The following is a 14,750-nucleotide window of genomic DNA, read 5'->3' on the forward strand; positions in this document are numbered from 1 at the left end:
TTCTTGTAAAGATGAAAATTATATTCTTACCTCACAGAAAACTCTTTAAATGTGATAATTAATATTCATAATATTCAAGATTTTATTCTAAGACACTCTATCTTGGCCTGGAGCATTTTGCTCAATAGTTCAAATCATCTGCTGAAAAATAACTGTGCAACTATTATTTTTGATGGCTTTTCTCTTATTGTTTCAGTGTGGTCCATGAAAATGTGATAATCCAGTTTTTTATTAAAAGGTACATAAATCTTTCCCATTCTCTATCTACCACTAATTTAATTTTTTGATTTTTTTATTTAAAAAGAAAAAGAAAACAGAAACAAAGGGTAGAAATAATACAGAATTTTAGAAAAATAAACAGTAAGATATCACTAGTTGATAAGTTACATATTGTCATCATAGAAATAGTTGTTCAAGTTACAAAACTAAGCATACATAGTGATATTCAAATAATGACACTGCAAACAGTTCTGCTCAATGATCCAACAAAAACTTAGTAATATGAATATCAGTCTTACACACTTGTTTTTTATCTTAAAGAGGCTAATATTAAACATTTCAAAACAGAACAAAACAGTTCATAAGGAAACAATGTAAAGAAACACAGATTTCAAAGCAAGTCCACTGGAGATCTTCACTGTCTATCTTATTGCCTCTGGTTTTCTTCCAAATAGTTGCCCCTATTGTCACACATATTGAATATATACTGAGCATTATAGAAATAATCAAATCATTACAGGATGTTCCTGTTAAAAGTTTATAAATTCTTCCGACGTGTGAATCTCTACACGTATATCTAGCCTTTCTGTATTTTAGGGAAACACAGATCAAAACAAATTCCTAGAAAAACATGAAATGAAAAAGACATATAAGAGCACAATATTAGGTAATCCCTTGTTATTTTCAATAGAATTGTCCATATCATCAGGTATTATAAAGTTAAGAATAATATTACATAGCTATTTTTATAAAAACACAATTTTGAAGACATTGTAGGACTTAAAAGCAGTTAATAATCAAAACTGGAATGGATATCTTATACATCTTGTCATCTTTAGAGTAATTGCCTGTACTATTAGACGTGATACTATCAAGCATACCAAATTCAAATAAAATCAGTCAAGGCAAAATAGCGGTCTAGGGCTGGGGATTTAGCTCAGCGGCATAAGCACCTGCCTTGCAAGCAGGTGGCTGTGAGTTCGAACCCCGGTAATGATAAAAAGGAAAAAGAAAAAAAAATATATCAGTCTAACAAACCAGCTTCAAATAAGATCAATCATAGAAAGACAATGTAAGTAATATAGGGTTTCAGTTTAAGTTAATAGTAAATTAAGGATAGTTACCATGGTATAACTTGTTATTTTGGGGTTAGCTGTCTGTGACCTCAAATCTCATATGAGTAGACAAACCGGAACAAAATATAATCAAACTAAAATGAGTGATAAGACTTCTGTGGCTTTTAAATTCTGATATACTTAACAATGTCCTCTGCCTTCTTTTTTTAGGCAATTCCTGACAGTTCCCCTTCTATGGATGTTTTGTATATTTTGAGTCTCAGTAGCTCCTTTAATTTTTAGACCAGGATCCAACCTGTTATCTATCTGAGTGTGGCTGAACCTTTTTACCCCTGAGCTTAATCTTGAGCTGTACTCCTTTTCTTGCTAAAGCCACAAAGGTTTTCTTTCCTTTCAGCTGTGTAGTTCTACATTGCACAAAATTGTCATGACTTTCTGACCTATCTGTGGCTGCTGGATGAGTTGTCCCTATTTGTCTCTGGTTTCCTGTCACATATAGCATTGTTTTCTCATCTTTGACTCTCAGTTTATTAACCCTCTTTCGGGTTGAGTGTATTTCCTATTCAGAACATCTCAATGGATCCTGCCCCCTAAACTACTCTGCCTGTGTTTCTTTTTTGTTAGTGTATCAAGGCTATCTGTATTAAAAATTTAGCTTACCGTCTCTGCCTCATCTCTGCTATTCTATTCTTCTGCTATTATTTGTCCACTTACTCCTTCATTACACTGTCTTCTCCATTAATTGAGGCCTCTCTGCCACTGTTGCTGGAATCCTGGTATTTTTTCCTCTCTCTCTGTGGAACATCCTTCAGTAGTTCTGTAGGGTTGGACTGGTAGCCATGATCTCCCATAGTTCCTCCTTGTCTTGGAAATGTCTTGTTTCCCCATTAATTTTTATAGAGTTTTTCTGGTTACATCAGTATTGTTTGGAAGTTATTTTCTTTCAAGGCTTGAACTATGTCCCCCCAGGCTCTTCTAGATTTTAGAGTTTGTGTTGATAAGTCTGCCATTATTTTGATGATTTTTCTTTTGTAGGTGATATGCTACTTTTATCTGACCACATTTAATATTCTGTTCTTGTGGTGGATTTCTGGAATCTTGATTATTATATGTCTGGTTTAGATCTGCTTGGTTGTAAGTGGCTAGAGTTCTGTTATGCCTCATTTATCTGGATACCATTTCTTTTTCCTATGCTTGGTAAGTTTTCCTTAATTATATCTGTGAATAGTCTTTGTAGTTCATTTGTGGTTACTACTGCTTCTTCATTCATGTTTTTTATTCTTCAGTTATAAATCTTCTTGTCATCTTACAGCCTTTGAATTGTCTCTTTGAATTGTTACTTTTAAGAGATCATTTTTTTTCATGATTACACATCATAAATCTCTCTTCAAGTTTCCAAAGGCTAACTTTAGTTTCAGTCAAGGTATTTTGCCAGTTTCAATGGAGTTTTTAGTTTCCTGGTAATATCTTTGGATCCATTTCATGTATTCTAGGCTTTGTTTATATTCTTCATCAAAAATTTCTCTTTCTTTGCTGAGTTCCTCCGTTCTCCATCTGTGTTCTCTAGGGAGGGGCTTATCATTTCTTTAATTAATCTTTTTATATCTTGCCTCATTTGGATCAGAAGTACAGTTTTAAATTCATCTATGAGGTCATGAAGGTATTTCTTTATGTCTGCTGATGCTGTGTCTAATATTGCATGATTACTGCAATGGTTCTCTTCCTTATTTACATCTCCTGGCCTTATTTTCCCAGGGTCAGTAGCTGGAGTTGTTTTTTTTTTTTTGTTTGTTTGTTTTTTGTTTTTTTTTCCTTCTAGCTCTTGTTATGTTTCTAGTTTCTTTCAAAAAGTTGTGTCCTGGGGGTCTCTGTCCCTCTCCGTATTGCTTAGGGTCTTTCCAAAGTGCGCTGACTGGAGTTTTGCTGTCCTCCCCAATTTGTTGTTATCTGAGGTACATGCAGAGATGCAGGGATGGTGCAGGCTAGCCTTGAGCCTCTGAGCCAGTCAACCTGCAATTTCCTTCAGCAACTTAAGCTGTACCTTGCTGATGTCACAGAGTCATGACCTTTTTGTCCATGGATATTGAGTCCCAACCAGAGGTGTAGCTCAGCCCCAGCAGAGCCCACCAGTTTTCTCTGTGCCAGGGGTGGCCAACTGATTCTGCCAAAGTGCCAGGCTCTGCCCAACTCCAAGATGTTCCAGCCAGTGACAACAGCCACGGGACCCAATCCCCAGCACTCACTGGGAATCCATCTAGTTTTTCCTCTTAACCCTATTCCACACTGCACTGTGTCCTCATGGCAAGGGCTCAGGACTCAACAGTTCTGGTTATCAGTGGCCATGGCTTCAGCTCAACCTTGAATCACCTGACTCCAGTGCTCCAAGGAGAGCACAGACCAATCTCAGTGAACGCACAGGACCCCAGCCCTCCACTCACATTTTTCCTTCCTCTGCAGGGGTAGATTCTAGCTTGTTGTGTTTTTTCCACATCTAGATCAGCATTCTGCCTCTTCAGAAAACTTCACAGTACCTGGCTTTGGTGCCCACGTGCATGGTCCTCTCCATGGCCTCCTCCGGTGCATGGCCCCAGGACACAATTTCCAGTACTCACTGAGAGCCAAAAAATCTCTCCCCCTTGGTACACTCTAGACAGTGCCACATTTTCCTGTCTGGGAATCCATAATTTGCTACCCTGTTTCTTTACTTTCCTTGAGAGTAAAGACACCAAGACATATTCCAAGTTAATGGCAGCTGAGGCGTCCTAAGTGTAATTCCTTGTGAGCTCTGCCACTAATTAAATCAAAAGATTTGAAATGAAGAACTTGGGGTTTTATTTCTGAATTGTTCTTTGAAGGCCAAGTCTAGCGTAACAGGTATGGGAAAGTCAAATCTGAATATCCAGAGATATCTAGCTTAGCAATAAGTTTGCATAGGGTTTTACAGTGCAAATATCTAAATCATCACATGTTTGTAACTGGAAAAACATAGTTAATCATCTACCATAATTTATTGCTATGGCTTCAATGTTAGTTTCCATTCTAAAATTCATGGTGAAATATAATCTCCAAAGCAATAGCACTTAGGTCAGGAGAGACTTAAACCACTGTGACTCCACCCTTCACTGGTATGTACGATAGCAGGGCTAGAGGTAGCTAGCCCTTCTTCCTTCTTAGCATGGTAGAGATAAGGTCAGAATTCAAGTCGGATGCAGTTTTAAAGACACCATCTTGGAAGCAGAGACAGGGCCCTGTCCCACAGCAAGCCTGTGAATCACTGATGTTAAGCTTCCTAGAGCCCAAAACTGTAAAAAATAAACTGTTTTTCACCACCTATCCAGACTAAGATTCTTGCAATACCAGCATAAACAGACTAAGACACTCATTTATTCATTTGTTAGCTGTAATTTATTGAATACTTTCTTAAGTACTTTATTAGATACTAAATATTGAAAATGAAAATACACCTTCCTATCTTCAGGTGCCTGTATAAAAAGTAGTATAATCTCTCACACAAGTCTATAAACTACATTGAAATAATAATTGAATTAGTAATTAAATTTGATGGCATTGAAGTTGCAGAAAATGTCACACAATGTTAAAGCTAACTTTAGTGAATTTTGAAAAATTATTAGATATTCTCTAGTCAAAAAAGAGAAAAGGGAATTTAAGTAAGAATTTATTGTGTGAACAAAGGCATGGAAGGGCATGAGATATGAGGATATCAGAAAATGTCATGTCACAGGATGATATAGGAGAGATGACAGAACATGCAGAAGCCTTTGGATTGATACTGCCTCAGACAATGAGAAACATTTGAATTACCAAGACAAGAATATGAAGATTAAATTTTATATTTTACCTGCATGACTATAGTTAAAAAGGTAATTAGGTGAACTGAAAATTAAAATTATAGGAGCTTAAAAATTCTAGTAATCCAAAAAAATATACTACTTGGATAAAACATTTTAAAAGGGAGAGAATAATTGAACTGAAGAAGACATTTATTAGTGACCTGACAAACATGTTACACATCATTTGGGTTTAATTTTTAATATTACCAAGTTATATAAAATATGATTTTGTTTTAGCCACTAATCTTTGGATTTTCATAAGCTTACAAATAAAAGGAGCTATTTCCAAGCCAATTCTCTATAGCTGAAAGTATTTTCAGCTCTGGAGAGCAATCTCAATTTATGAACAAAATTGTATTTTAAATCTAATCAATTATTAAACAGTTTCCACTATAGGACATCAATTTCACTAGTAAGAAAGCATATTAAAGTTGAAATGAATAGCATCATTCTAATTTGAAGTAAGACTGAGGAATTATTTATATATAAATATATGCAGGGAAAATGTGTGTATGTACACTGTGAATTGCACATGCTTATCCTTATGTAGACTACTTTGCATGAAAATGCCATCAATAAATACCAAAATGTATAATGTAATGTCTTTGGCCTATGAATTACAAACATTCTGTCTTAGACTAAAGGGATAACTTACAGAAAATAATCTGACATAGTAAGCATAAACCCTGCAGGATAGAGCAAAAATTAAAAATAAGAAAATCTGAAACTTCTATAACATTATGGCATTAAACCTTCAAAGTAAATGGTAACCAGAGGTGGTTATCAGTGGATTGCATGGCCATTTTACTAGTGAAATTATTAATAGCATTCTTTTTCATTACCTAAAGTGAGTAATTTGGATAACAAATTATATGTCAACCCCAGATTTAGCCCTTTTCTTGATTCTTATCATCTTCTGTTGTGTATTACATACTCGATACTTGATTCTGTTTTATACGTTGATGAAATTAGCAATTCCTTATAAGTACTTTATATTTGCAGCTCTCTCTGTGGGTGTATGTGTGCTGTGTGTTTGTGTAAGGAATCATTCAGAGAATGAAAGCACAGTCAGTTTAATTTGTTTATACACCATTTTTTTCCTATTAAATGAGAAAAAAATCTATTGTAGTGATCTGATTTAGTTAGGAGCACTCCAAAAGACCTTTTATAAAAAAAACATAAATTTTCATCAAGTTAATGCAGGTTAAATTATTTTATAATCTGTATATACAAAAGTGGCCCCAAAAATAGTTTTGATCAATTAAACTTAGTGATATTCAAACTACATGTTAGCTATAGTTTTTAAATACCACTAAAATATCTTAAATATTAAAGATTTATGTAATAAAATGTTGATAAGCATTATTTCAATACATGCATCAATGCGTTATTTTATAGTGAAATCTAAATAACCTTTTCAACATCTCTCATGAAGACAAAACATAAGTATAAAGAAAGGTTCCAGTTCAACTAAATTGTACCATTTTTCCATGTTTTTCTATAGTTACTACTTAAAACACATATCATAGTTACTGAAACATATATTAATATATGAATGTATCCATATTTTGAAGTGCTTATTAATTTCAGGTTACAGGTCTTGTTTTAATACACATTTTTATTTCAAGGATAATCATTTTAGAGTATTGGCTCAATAAATGTTTCCAGATGATTTAATCACAGCATGTATTCCAGAAACTCAAAGATGTGTACAAAGCGGTGTTAAAAAACATGAATAAAATTTTTTCTTATATAAAACATCACTTATTTTAAAATATAAATATGAAAATTAAAGTTACAGAATTAAAGAAACATGTATGGCAAGTAAACTAGAAATAAAATAACCTGAATGTAACTCTACAAATTTTTTGTACATTGAGAAAAACTTGAGGAAGAATTTAGTGTACTGACTATGTTGCCAAAGTCTATTTTAATATAGTCATCTTCTACCAACATCTTTGACTTGGTTGTTGTTTTTTGCAAAATTAAATATTTAATATCCCTGTGAAAATAACAAACTAATGGTCAGATTTCCTAGATTTGAATACTGTAAGAAATATGAGTCATTTTCAGAATTGTCAAAGCATTTCTGTAAAGTGAGAACCAAACTTGTTTCATACCTGAAGAACCACAAGAAAAGTGAAGGGCTAAAATTGTTAAATGCATTATCTGTTTAAGGTCAAGTACAAATTTCCTCAGATATTGACTTCTGAGGTGGTTTTGTTATTGTTATTGTTATTGTTGTTTCATTTTGCTTTTTCTTTGATAGAAAACAGAATATGTACTTTACAGGATGAATTAAATGTTTGACTCTTAAAAATGATGCATATGAAAGAGAATCTCCTTTACTTGAACACATTCCTCTAAGAAGACATTTATTAATATAATACATTTCCATGTTTGTCTTTCAAGTGTTTAGGTTAATATTTACCATTTTATTAGAATAGAAAGGGCAGCTCTATTGATTAATTCTTGCTTTCTTAATGATTTTCTATTTCTGTCCCTTGTTGGATAAAATGCTAGTACAATACATCTTTGACAATTAGAGTTTTCTACAAAGAAGATGGGCGGGACAGGAAAAGTGGCTAAAAAAGAAACAAGTTCTATTGTGTACCTGTAAGCTAATGTAAACATCAAGTACTGCAAACATATACAATTAAAGAAGAAGAAAAAACAAAAGTAAAATGTTATTTAACAAAAATGATAAAAGTATGGTGGTATGCAGAAATATCTGCATATCTGAAGAACCATATACAATACTGGACATGAATATGAAAACAATTCATAATTCTATGTGAATAAATTTATATAGCTGAATTTACTGAGTTTATGACATGAGACAATGGTCAAAACTAATAGTTCTCTTTTCTTTGGACAGGAATTAAACTCAGTACCTTGTACTTGCCAGGCAGGCACTTCTGCTGCTGAGCTAAATGCCCACCCCAATTGAATAGTTATTGATTGGGAGTGATTTTTGACCCAGGGAACATTTGAGAATATTTGGAGACAATTGTCATTATACTCAGGGTTTACAAAAGAAAAGATTTAATACAGGACACATAATTTATAGGATTATTTTATGATATTCACTCAAAAGGTCAAATGTAAAAGAGTGCAGGAAATCTTTATACACCGGAGATCCAAAAAATCTAGCTGACGGCCTGAATCCCATTCCATTGCCCCCATGATTCCAGCTGAAGACCTAAAGCCAATGGCAGTGTCCTCCATGAATCCAACTACAGGCCTAGAGCCCATGACAATGTCTCATGCAAATCTGTGTCAAGAGTCTGCACTGTGAAGGCCCAAAAATCAGTGATGGAAGTTAGAAAGTCTAACTTCCAGTGAAATGAAGGATCTGTGCCAGGAGGCTGAGGAATCTGCACTAGAGCCAGGAATTGATGCTCAAGGTAAGGACCAGAGCTCCTCTGACAGTAAGAACATCTGAGTGCATATCAGGAAAATCAGCTTGATAAGCCTCTCCAGGAGAATCATCAGCACACCATCCCCCCCCCCCCAATTACTTTTTATGCAGTTGGCCGAAGTCCTCAGGTGGACCTTGCACACTCAGCACCACTCTGACTCAGGTCAGCTGTGAGCAACAAATTGATCACTGCACTTGACTTGTGACATTGATATGTGAGTGGTGGGACATAAAACTGGAAAGAAGACTTAGTAAGAAAAGACCAGGGTTTGTTGTTAAACAATCACAATAAACCCATCATTGATCATGAAATTACTAATTGGCCAGCTTTAACAGTTGGAATCGTTCAATATTAATAGTGACAGAAAAACATCAGAAGATAGAAAAAGTGACTATAACATATATAGAAAAAGATGAAAAAAGCAGAAAATCATATTTTAAAACTACTCTCTTCAAATAAGTAAAGCCAGAGAAACATGTATTTGTTTTACTCTTAAGGACTAAAATATTACTGTTAGTCACTCATAATTGAAAGGCCAAAACTGTTTTTTGGAAATGGAAATAAAAATATAATCTCTCAAAACTGAATTCAAATGTAGCACATTTGAACTACAAAAGGAATATGTAAAATATAGTTTAAAATTTAAAATTACAAGGGAAAAGTAATAATCAAGGAATGTCAGACATTGATTTGTTTCTCAAACCCTTCCTCCTATTAGAGCTTCTCTTGATTGTGGGAAGGGAAGAGGAGAAAGGGATTAAGTTCTGGAAATGAGGTTGGTTACAAACTGGTGGGAAATCCAAGGGGCAGGAAGTGTAGCTCTCCTCAGTAGCTTCCCTGAGTAGAGTTCCAGAGCCATGCAGGTGCTCAGATAGTCAGGGGGGCTGTAGGCTGCCCTCTGCCATGAGATAAATCAGTTTCCACCATCTCCCCCTTGAAGCAGCAGTGGAGGAAGAATTCTGCACCAAAATCCAATGGCATGATATCTGGAAAATAGTTTTCCCACTGCCAACATAAACACAAAAGGAAGCACCAAGCAGGAGGATGTGAAACTGCTTGACCTAGCTCCTTAACCATTAATTCAGAGGAGCGAAAATTATTGTTTCTTTGAATAGTGTAATTCTCCATTTCCATGTTAGAAAATAGAGTTATTAGCCTTTTGATAACTGAAACTACCAACTCTCAAGTTTGTCCAGGACAAAAGAAAAATAAAATTAGATCTGCTAGATCTAGTACAAAGTCAGTTCTTTGTACACAATTGTTGAAATCTTGCATGACTTGATAAGAGAATCTGATTAGAGGCTCTTTCAAATCACCAATCTTTAGCATATTAACCATTTGAAAAACTTAATCCAAGAAAAAGGCTTGTTAAAATGAATCATTAGGATATTATCTCATTAATACAATTTCCTGTTGAAAAATCATACTCCCATATTGCATTATTGGTCTCTAATGTCTACTCTTTGCATTTTGTTGTAATTCATCGTTATGGATAAAAACTGGCAGTCAACTTAACACCAGCAGAATTAAATCAGCATGGTACTGAATATAGATGGGTCACCTGAGGAAAGTTGCCAACATAAAAGAAGTCATGGAAAGGAAGAACGAGGTATTGTGGATTCTCCTAAGTGTTGCTGTTTGGAGCCATTGGTTCTCCTGAAGGAGCTTATGGTTAAGATTCTCCATTATGAATTCAGCCATTATCTTTGTAGGAGCTCAAGATCTTGTTGCTGAGGGTGGCTACGGTTCACTTTGGGGGAGCTCTGGTCTTTATGCTGAGCATCACTTCCTGGTTCTGGAGGGGAAAATATTTATTGTTTAATCTCCAAGAGAAGCTTTTTAGGCTGGCTTCCTGGCATATACTTGACTGTTCTTATTTTCAGAAGAAATGAGACCTCAGTGAGACCTCATTATTGCTGAGGATGACTGTGATACTTTTTAGGGGAGCCCTGGTCCTTATCTTGAGTGTCACCTCTTGTCTCCAGTGTAGTACCCTCAACCTACTGGCACTGATCCATCACTCTGCTGGCATAGACTTTCTAGGTTCCACCACTGACCTTTGGGCCTGCCCAGCAAAGATTCATAAAACAGATTTGCATTAATCCTTGTTGTAGACACCATACCTCCATTTTGACTTGTGGGAGGTATTGTCATGGACTCTTGATTTTCAGCAGGACTCATGCAGGACATTGCTGTGGGATCCGGGCACTTGACTGAATTTTCTAGGTCTTGAGTGTTGAGTACAGGTTTCTCGCACTTTCTTATATTTAACTGTGTGTGACCATCATAAAATAGTATTCTAAATTCTATGCCCCATATGTAATTGTTCTCCTTGTAACCCCTGACTACTACACTCATTTTTTGCATCGTGTGTATGCTGTATTTATGTTCTTAATCATACTTACATATGCTTTTTTCCACTTTAAATTATTTTATGTTCCAGTTTTTCCTATTTCTACTTTGTCTTGAACTCTAAATAGTATTTTAAATGTTCAAATTGAATCACTAACTGACTTCTTGAACTTTATGACAATGTCCATTGCAGTGAGTAATCTTTATCTTCTTACAAGACTTTAATAATTTTATGAAAAGTTTAATATTTAATATGAAGTTTTAAATAGATTTTTATCTTATTTTATCTTTTACTTTCATTCAAAAATGTTGAGTTGAACATTTTTTCTGTTATAAGATAAATTTCACTTATAGTATTAACTTTCACATAACCTACATTTACAAAAATAGTCACCTATGCTAATAAAAATAAATATTAAAAATTTATTATATGTTTGTAAACATAATAAATATGCTAAATGTGAGAAATTTGTGCATATAGGCACTGACACTTGATTCTTTTACTACCCAGTCCCCTTCCTGTCTTCTGTTCTACCTCTTCTCATCTCAGATCTCCTTCCCATGTCTACAGTGTTTATCCTTCTTAAATCCAAGACCTCAGTGTCAAAAAATTCAAGATATCCAAAATATTATTTAATGGTTTCTGATGTGACTATTCTTCAGATGTACAATGATTGACATAAAGAAGCCCTAAAGACAATGATGTCTTCATAATCTCCATCTTATCACAAACATTATTTCTACCAAGAAGACATGAGGGAAATGCTAAATAATATGCATCGAGAAAAAAAAATAAAAATAATTAAAATAAGCTTTTTTGTTTAAATTAGTACATATTTACAGTATTTACAATTTGAAGCCATCTTGGAGTATATATATATATATATATATATATATATATATATATATGAATGTAATGAAATTTTAAAAATTATTTTTCTCCTTTAATCCATCTCCTCTAAAACCCCTTTCCCCATTTATGTTGTTGTTGATATTATTAATCTTATTTTATACTTATGACATATAATATTTACATTCATTGATATTATTAGGGGATAGATCTCTGGCAAAAGGGAACATATCTGTTTTAGTTACTTTTCTCATTGCTGGGAAAAAAATACCCAACATCCAAACTTAAAGGAGGAAAAGTTTATTTAGTTCACAGGTTGTAGAAATTTCAGTCCATAATTGGCTGACTCCCAGATAGGGGTGGTTTCACAGAGGAGATAAATTCATGACAGTCAATGACAGCAAAAGCAATAAGGCAGAGAAAGGATGCAAGCCTCTTTCTATTTTTTACCTTCTGTGCAGGCTACCAGAATAGGGTGGGTGTAGCACTCACACCCCTAATCCAAGCACTGGCCCATGAATTAATTCAAAAATCTATAGTCAGTCACCTCTGAAAAAGCTCCCATCATTCCCACTCTATGCTGCCATAACTGCATGAGGCTTTGGGGAGAACATATAGGTACAAACCATAACAGGGTCCAAAAGAATGTCAAAGACAAAAGAAGCAAGAAGGGAAGGGAAAATAAAAAGAATAAAGATAGGCCACGTACAAAAGCATAGCTTTTTAAGTCAAAAATATTCGTGAAACCACGATACATCAGAGCCACTGAGGACAGGAAACATGTATAGATGTATTTCAGAGTCTGTACTGTACCACTGCTTCTTGGCCCATGGTTAAGTTCAAGTGTATACTACACTTTTAGTTACTACAAATCATAGTGAAAGCAAAATTGACAGTATTATACAGACACAGCATTCAAATGTCATATTTAATCATCATGCAAGTCATATTTGCCTATGATTATACACATTGAAAACTTGATGCATCTGTTTATTGAGAATGAAGATGTTATTATTCTTCCAAATGAAAGGAATGTTATATATTATCAAAGTAAATCTAAACATATGATAGATGAGTACATTACTTATATGAGGAAATTAAGTCCTGTACTTGACCCATACCATAAATTGTACCCTTCTTCCTTTTCCTCCCCATTACATTTTTCAGTTAAATGAAGGAACTCCATGTGTTTCTTTGGTCATACCAAGATCTAACTCAACATATTCATACTCTTCCGTCTCTACTGCATCATGTCTTCAACAGTAGATATTACATTTGTTTGAGTGTGTGGATGAGACTGGCTGCTGGAAGGGAACAGGAGCATGTTAACATGAGAAGGGAAATTTTTGGCCTAGTTACAACAGATTCCTGTAATACATTGGATTATTTTGAACTCTTAACACTCATCTAGGTTGTTAGGGACAAAGAAATGTAGCATCTAAAGATAACAACATATTTTGCAAAATAGTTTGCCTCCATAAATGCTAAAATCACATATAATATGTAGTTTTTAAGTTTCAAGAATGTTTTAGAAATCATATTGCAGTGGAAAAGACGGAACTACAGTGTGATATATACTTAAGCTTAGATATTACTAGGTAGCATTCTTTCCAACTCTGCAAAATCAGAGAATCATTTTAAATGTTGAATAAGATTTTATAAGAACAGTCAACTTCAGTTTTTTATATGACTATTCTGTTAATTAAACTTCCTACCATAATTTTCTGCTTAAGAGTAATAATTGGAATATTATTTCATGGAAAATAATTTTAGCCATTAGGTAAAGTAATATATGCAACTCAAAAATGATTAGGGAAAAATGACACATCATGAATGTTACAAGATAAAAAAGTACATGGAAACCTAGTACTTATTTTATTTTATTTTATTTTATTTTACATGTGTTTGCACACCACATACACATACGGAAAATCTAAATCTTTTTCAATTATAGTTATTTGTTATTATTTGGTTGGATAATTAAAAAAACAATTATCAGCTATACATAATGTGTTTGCAAATTTGTAGCCTTCATTCTTTATAGGTTAAATTTGAATCCCTAAAAAATCCATTGAATTATTCAAACCCCTGGAATATTTTCAGTGACATTGGAAGAGTTATTTAAGACACTTCTGAGTTCAAAATGATAAATTATAAGAAACAAAACTAACACATTAAAACTTGAATAAGACATCTTAATTACTGCTATATTTCATTGGTTACCATGTTGCAATTTTTTTTAATTTCTGTGGGGCTACAGTGTCTTAATGTCAAAGAACTTACTCAGAATTATGGCAAAAATAAAAGTATTGAATATAGCTAACATAGAACACTAAATGATACCAGAAGTAAAATGAAATTAAGTGTTGCTAAACACTATAAATCAATATAACAAAAATCAGTATTCCTGTAGATTAAAGACCAACTCTGTAATATTTCCTTCCTTGGCTCCAGTTTACTTGCTAGGTTTGTTAGGAGAGGAATACATACACCAAAACATTTCAATAAATGAATTTTAGTGCCAACAGTCATAATGTTTAATGTTCATTAAATGAGCAAACAGAATTATGATCAATAGAGATAACAGCTATTCTTATTTTGAAGGAACTTGTGGCCAAATACTGATTTCATATTTACTGTGTACATACAATCCACTGAGTGAAAGTGGAAAATAATTTTTATATAGCAGAAAATTACATTTGTCTAAATATACTTGGAGGAGGCAGGTTTTAAAAAGTGCATTATCCCCTACAACTTTGATCTCGTTAGCATGAGAGAAACTTTAGATCATCTTCCATAAAATATGCTTTAATGTAATGGTTTATGACCATAAAATCATAATAGATAATTTTATAAATTACTGGTGATTATTACATTTGTGAGTAACCTATAAACTATAACATTTCCAAGTTAAAGTACGTGAAATTGTTTTAACTTTAATTAGTATAAAACTCTATTTGAGTTGGTGTAAAAATATTGA

Source organism: Cavia porcellus, unplaced genomic scaffold, assembly GCF_034190915.1.
Source record: "Cavia porcellus strain 051 isolate PalLab524CR breed Dunkin Hartley unplaced genomic scaffold, mCavPor4.1 scaffold_1, whole genome shotgun sequence".
In the NCBI taxonomy this organism is placed as follows: Eukaryota; Metazoa; Chordata; class Mammalia; order Rodentia; family Caviidae; genus Cavia; species Cavia porcellus.